The sequence below is a fragment of the Panthera pardus genome, unplaced genomic scaffold (genome assembly GCF_024362965.1).
Source record: "Panthera pardus isolate Hobbes unplaced genomic scaffold, ASM2436296v1 HiC_scaffold_3, whole genome shotgun sequence".
Classification (NCBI taxonomy): Eukaryota; Metazoa; Chordata; class Mammalia; order Carnivora; family Felidae; genus Panthera; species Panthera pardus.
Window position 1 is genome coordinate 35,495,120 of NW_026526876.1, and position 6,836 is coordinate 35,501,955.

The window sequence follows — 6,836 nt, forward strand, 5'->3', positions numbered from 1 at the left end:
CATTAGTATCTACCTTTCAGGGCTATTGTGAGACTTAAATGCATTGAGAAAAATGTATGTATGGTGTCTAGCACATGGTAGATGCTTAACAAATGATAACTTTAAAGATCTCTTTGATAGTCTGATAATGGCTCCCAAAGATATATCTACCTCTTAATCCCAGGAATCTGTGAATGTTACCATTCTGGAAAAGAAGATCTTTGTAGATGAGATTAAGTTAAGAATCTTGAGATGCAGAGGGGGGCCTGGGTTGCTCTGTCGGTTAAGCGTCTGACTGGCTCAGGTCATGATCTCATGGTTTGTGAGTTTGAGCCCTGAGTCAGGCTCTGTGCTGACAGTGTGGTGCCTGCTTTAGATTCTGTCTCACTCTCTCTGCCCCTCCCCTGCTCATGTTTTCTCTCGCCTGCGCTCTCTCTTTCTCAAATAAATAAACATTAAAAAAAAAAAAAAAGAATCTTGAGATGCAGAGATTATTCTGGATCATCTGGGTGGGCTCTAAATGCCACCACAAGTGTCCTTATAAGAGAGAGGCAGAGGAAGATTATACACACAGAGAGGAATAAAAGATGATGTGAAGACAGAGGAAGAAATTGGGAGTGATGCAGTCACAAGCAAATAAATGCCAAAGACCACTAGAAGCTGAAAGAATAGATTCTCCCTTAGGGCTTCCAGAGAGAGAGCACAGTCCTGCCAACACCTTGATTTTGGCCCAGTGAAACTGATGTTGAACTACTGGCCTCCAGAAATGTGAGTGAATAAATTTGTTGGTTTTTGTTTTTGTTTTGTTTTGTTTTTAAGCAACCAAAGTTGTGGTAATTTGTTACAGAAGCTATGGAAAATGAATACATTTACAATGGAGTTTCCAGCTTTTTTTTTTTTAAGTTTATTTATTTATTTTGAGAGAGAGAGAGAAGGCACAAGCAGGGGAGGGGCAGAAAGGGGGAGAAAGAGAGAATCTCAAGCAGGCTCTGCACTGTCAGCTCAGAGCCTGACTCGGGTTCAATCTCTCAAACCACAAGATCACGACCTGAGTCAAAATCAAGAGTCAGATGCTTAAGCTTAACCAACAGAGCCACCCAGGAGCCCCAGTGGAGATTCCATCCTGAACAAAACCCAGTACCTTCCCTCTAGGAGTTCAAAGTCCAATGGGAAATGAGAGAACTAAACAGTGCATAGGGATGCCCAGAAGGTAGAAGAGGAAGGTAGGTAAGGCTGTTGGAGTTAGGGAAGGAATTAGCCAGGTGAGGGGCTAAAGCAGGAAGGGCATTCCAAGCAGAGGAAACAGTGTCAGTAAAGGGGTAAGGAAGAACATTGACTTTAGAAGATTGTCCATGTTTGGGAGGACAGGTGCATGGGGACGTAGGGGGTGGTATGACAGAACTGCTGAGGTAGTTGGCAGGGGCAAGAGGGCCAAGTAGCTTCCAACCCAGAATGGAATCAACCCCTCCACTTTGTGCTGCACTGGGCTTCAAATCAGAGAATGCTAGACTGACCCTAGGCCTTGGAGACCATCCAGTGCAGTCGTCCCATTTCACACATAGGGAAATTGAGGCCCATAGAGAGTGAGTTCATCAAGGGAATAAGCTACAATAAGATGGCTACACTCTGGCCTCTCTCTTGAGCCTCCCTCTTGAGTGTTCCATGTCTGAGGGCCTCAGAGATGCTGCCTGATGGTCCCTCTGTAGAACACATCCAAAAAACACAAGCCCTGTGGTCTCTAAACAAAGGGATTGATTTGCATATTATTTGCATGTTGCTAATTAGATGAGAGAAGCAGATTCACTTAGCCTTCTCCCTTTGTGTCCCCCTGTCCTATGTCCTTCTCATGGAGTTCTTCTTCCTGATCCATCTGTTGACCTCAGCAACTTCTCCCATAATTCCAGCCCAAGCCTCTCCCCCAAAGGCCCCTTACTCAGCTCCTGCACAACCCCTTCTGTATTAAGTATTTGGTCCTGTCTGGAAAAAGTACCTGGTGGGTCTTTAGTCTGAGTGGAGGATCTTGGAGCAGGTTATGGTGGAAAGGGAGGTGAGGGGTGTTCCAGCTTGAAGTTTTCTCTGGGAATGGGAAACAGTGAGCTCTGTCTCCTTATAGTCCAGGGGCCATCTGAATGGGGCTATGGAGTTGGAGGGGGGGAGAGTGCTCCTTGGGGATCTGGTGGGCAGGTGCCAGCTGCATGCCCCAAGCCTGCCCCAAGCCTCTTGGCTGGCAGCCACACCAGTCCGTGAAGAAGCTGGCTTCTTTGAGGAAGGAGGATTCCTGGGGAAGGTCAGGAAGCATCCCTTGGCCTGGCAGTCTAACATGGAAAAGGCTGAGGTTACCATGAGAGTTCCTGTGGATCCTCCAATGGGGACAGCACATCCAGATTCTTAATGGCTGTCATCAACCTAGCTCAGAAAAAATGTGAGGCACTGTGCTCAACTGAGCAGTGTCTCCTTGAGGGTAGGCACTCAGTAAATGTTTTCTGATAATGAGGGGCCACCTGTCTCATGAGAACAGGTAAGGAGGAAAGGGGGCCACAGAGAGGCATAGATTCTGCCTCTCTCACCTCTCATTAGCCTCCTCTTTCCTCTGAAATCAAAGCTATGCCCAGCGCCTCTCCCAAGTGAGATGTATAGGCTTGTCATATATGACCACCAGAGAAGGCACCACACTGTAATCCAGACAGGTGCACAGGATGAGCACAGGTATCCCTAACCCCTATGCTGGCAGAGTTGCTGTGGCGCTTCATCACCATCATGGCTGACTCAAGGTAGCTGCCAGGAGCTGGGGAACATTGGTGCATTAGGATTCATGGAAAAACATGGCTCAGGCTAACAACTTGCAGAAACCAACCTGGTTAGGACAGTGGTCTGGATGTGGGAAGACTGCTCTGCATATGTGAATAATTCTTCTCCGTGCATGGGTAATAAGTGAGCTGCGTGTACACATGCTCCACAGGGCTTCAGCAAGCATCCTGACCTGCATGCACATATCCCAGCGTGCACAAGTGTATACTGCACAGGAGTGTCTTCATGGAATTCCATCTTCCTTCTTTCCTGCTCTGGGTCTTCTCTTCTTGTTTCCTGGTAAAATGGGAAGTGGCGTAGGAATATTAGTTTCACTATCCCCAGCCTTGATCCCTTGTGTTGAAGTTCCCTGCCTCCATTTGCCCATGACAGCAACTGGTGGATTCCCTCTTGGTCTTGAGTTGAGGGATCCCAGCTCCTGGGATGACCATCTTGCATCAAATCCTCTGACCTGGTGTGTACCATGCCACTTCCTCATCTAGTGTCCAAGTCGAGGGGAGAGGTGAGAGGAACTAGGGTGATGCTACAGGAGTGGGAATAGGAAGGGTGGATCAGATACTGTTCGATTTTGCCTGGGTCCCTCTGGAGCACTGCTGCTCATTTAAAATTCCGATTTAAAGCCGAGCGGCTCTTTAAATTTCCACATTAGCATGCCGCCCTGATGCCAGGCCAAGATGTTGGGATGGATTTGGCAGGAACGCCTCTAACAGCGGCAAGCAGCAGCATTTGCCAGCAATAAAACAACGCATGAATAAAAGAAAGCCGGCTTGGCAGCAGCAGCAGCCCAGGTAGCTGGGTGAGCCCAGGAGGGGCCCTCATATTTGGGGCTCAGAGGCATGAAGGCTTGTACAGGGGCATGTGTGAGTATAGGCCTCTGTGGCGGTCTTGCCTTCCCCCCTCACCCTCAATCTGTGCCTGCAGTGGAATCTGGGGTGAGGGCCCAGGCAGGATTGGGGTTTCTCCCCTGTGCCTGTCCCACCTCCTTCCCCACAGGCTTATCTTCTTTGAGAAGACAGATGTTGCCTTTGATGAGGACATAGGGACTTGGCCCAGAGCCTGAGTTGTCCTACTTCATTAGGGACCCAGAGAACAGGTGGGGTCAGAGAGAGCAACAATGCCTAGAGTGGCTTCCAGATCCACGACCCCAGGTACTGGGGTGCTGAGGGGCATTGTCAGGACAAGGCGACTGGGTCAAAGACACCATGAGGACTGAGTATTGATGCCAAGCTGGGTGGGAGAGATGCTCTGGGATGGGCAGTTGGCTAGAATTGGGAGTGGTCTGGGAGAGGAAGGGGCTGCCAAGCCTGATGTAACATTAACTTCCTGCAGATTCAGGTATTTTGTTTGAGGTCGGATGGCAAGGGCAGCAAAGATGTCAGATAAAGCCCCTGGGCTGAAGGCTGGGCTCCTAGAGGTCATTTTGTCCATTCCCTGCTTCCCAGGGCCTAAAGACTACAGCCCCAAAGGACTGGCTGCTGGCTCCTGTGTTCCTCTGCTCCAGTCACCTAGCTGAGGATCATCACTATCGCCCCAGACATTTCAAAGAACAAGCAGATTGTCTTGTTCTCACCATCTATCCCTCCTACTTGGTCAAACCATCTCCTTCTCTGAAGTCCAGGGGAACGGGACAGGAGCAAACAGAGGAGTGGCAACAGATGGTCTCTGCAGTCTCAGCTAAGGCAGAAAAGAGGGGTTTTCTTCAGAGCACCCTTTTCTGATGGAACTCCTCTCCTCCAGCTCATGAGTGATTTCAGGACCCACATGGAGAGTTGTTGGGACTTTGAATTCTCTCCATCCCTGGAAAAGCTGGAGAGCATACAGGCAGGTCCAGGCACTGGTAAGGTAGGGGCCTCATATCCTGAAACTTGGTTTAGTCCTGTCCTGATGGATTTCTCCCCTCCCAGGGAGAATGAGGTGGCCTGACCTCCCAGGCACCCTGTTCTCTGGTCCATACATTGGGGATGACTCAACTCTCGGGTGAGGAAGTGGATAAAAAACTGAGTTTAGGCCAGAGGGATGTCCTTTTGTCATTTATTCATTCATCCAACAAATATTTACCAAATAGTTGCTTTATGCTAGGCACTGTGCTGGGCACTGGGAGCACTTTGGTGAATACAGATAGATGTGGTCACTGTCCTCGTGGAACTTTCCATCTGGTGGGGGAAATAGGATTATTATTATTCAAATGACTGCACAAATAAGTGTGAAATCACTGTTCTAAGTGCTCTGAAAGAAGAATATACAGTACTGTGAAAGTGTATAATCGGGGGACTTGGCTGAGTCCAAGGAGTTGAGGATGAGCTTGCAAAGGAGACAGAGAAAGAGCAGCCAGAGTGTAGGAGAATTGGCAGTGAAATCATAGAATCAAAGGAGAAGTTGGTCAATTGTGTTGAGAGATGCTGAGAGCTCATGAGACACCTATTCACCCTGACACCTCACCTGCTAGTTGTGAGTACAGGTATGGGAAGTCTCTGGCATTGTGCCTGGCTCACAGTTGGTGCTCTGTAATGTTAGCTCCCTTTCCCCCCTCCCCAAGCTGAGTCCTCCCTCCAGGGACCCTAGATTTCTGGAACAAAGGGGCCGCTTAGTCTCAGCCTCCTCTGTCAACTCAGACCCCAAACCCTAGCCATCCAGTCCTCAGTGAGGGATTCTGGGCTCCTCCCTGCCTCTTCACATCGGTCCCATGGAGCCCTACCATTTCCTAACCTATTTCCTCCTTTGTGTTGGCATTCCATGAAGAGGGGCTGGGGGCTGGGTCTCAGAGAAAGATGTCATTCTGGCTCTGCTTCTGGGCTGAGTCTGAGAAGGGAAGAGTGTTGGAATCCTCAGCAGCTCCCAAAGCTGCCCAGGGTGAATCTGAGTGTCTTAGGTAAGGAGCAGGAGTAGTTGGGGAGATGGGAGGGGGGCTGCCCACCCAAGGCGGCGTAGAGCCCAGAGCCTTTTCCATTGCAGACACCCCATCTGTCTCCCACAGAAGGCTCGGGTTGGAGGAGGTGCCGAAAAGGGGGGTATGGAGGGTGAAATTGTACAGTCTGTGATCTAGTATGACGGCAGTGAAGGTGCTGACTGGGGAGAAGGGTGGAGGGTCAGGGTGGGGTGTTGGCTGGGAGAACTAGAGGTCAGAAGCTGGGACTGGAGGTGGGGAAGATGACAGGGATACTCTGTGCTACCCTCCGTACCCTCTGTGCTAGCCCTGTGTTTGATTTTGATTTATAGCTCCCCACCCCAATGACCACAGGGCAAAGAATCACACCCCTCTAGTCAACAAACCAGTAGTGTTCCTAAGCCAAGGACCGGGCTGGATTCATAGCATCTCCCTCTCTCCAGCAGTCAGACCTTTTCCAGACCTTAAAATAATATTTATTTAAATTTGGCAGTTTTCAGAGTGTTTCCTTTCACATATCACTTTAATTGATCCCGCTAAAATCTAGGGAGGTAAACATTATCATTCTTGATCTATAGATGAAGCAACAAGGAGTTTAAATAATTAAGTGGGGGCACCTGGGTGGCTCAGTCAGTTAAGCATCCAACTCTTGGTTTCAGCTCAGGTCATGATCTCATGGTTTGTGAGTTCAAGCCCCACATCAGGCTCTGTGCTGACAGCATGGAGCCTGCTTGGGATTCTCTCTCTCTCCCTCTCTCTCTCAAAATAGGTAAATAAACTTAAAAATTAAAAAAAAAAAAAGATTAAGTGAATAACTTGGATCACAGGAGAGTAAGGAGAGGGGGCCCTAACCTAGGTGTTCTGACATGCAGCCACTAGGTTATCCTTAGGCCTTCCTTGCTCCTCATTTTTGGTGATTCTGTACAGCCCCCACTGCCAGGTCAGGTTGGGGTTTTCTAGTAGATAGCTCAGAATAACTCCTTCCCTGTGACTGACAAACTTTGAGAGATACCCAGGCCTTTGGGAGATACATACATCCACATAGCTCCCACTCCTGGATACCAACATCCTGACACTAGGAAACTGGACATCCCCAGAGGGATGGGCCTCCCACATATAGAAATATGAGAGAGCTCTAGACTGGAAGTGGTCAGGAAATGAAGGC

At 49.0% G+C, this 6,836-nt stretch overlaps 1 long non-coding RNA gene across 9 annotated transcripts in view; it reads right to left on the reverse strand.

Moving 5' to 3' along the window:
- Window positions 1-764: 764 nt before the first annotated feature.
- LOC128774307 (uncharacterized) overlaps window positions 765-6,836 on the reverse strand; it is a 24,487-nt gene continuing 18,415 nt past the window's right edge. For 7 of the 9 annotated variants that reach the window (XR_008418892.1, XR_008418894.1, XR_008418891.1 and 4 more), the window contains 2 exons: window positions 4,846-6,836; window positions 765-3,063 (listed from right to left, as the gene is read on the reverse strand). The exon at window positions 4,846-6,836 is cut by the window's right edge. This is a non-coding gene — a long non-coding RNA (uncharacterized LOC128774307). The remainder of the gene's footprint in view (window positions 3,064-4,845) is intronic. The other 2 variants (XR_008418887.1, XR_008418893.1) reach the window with 1 other exon arrangement.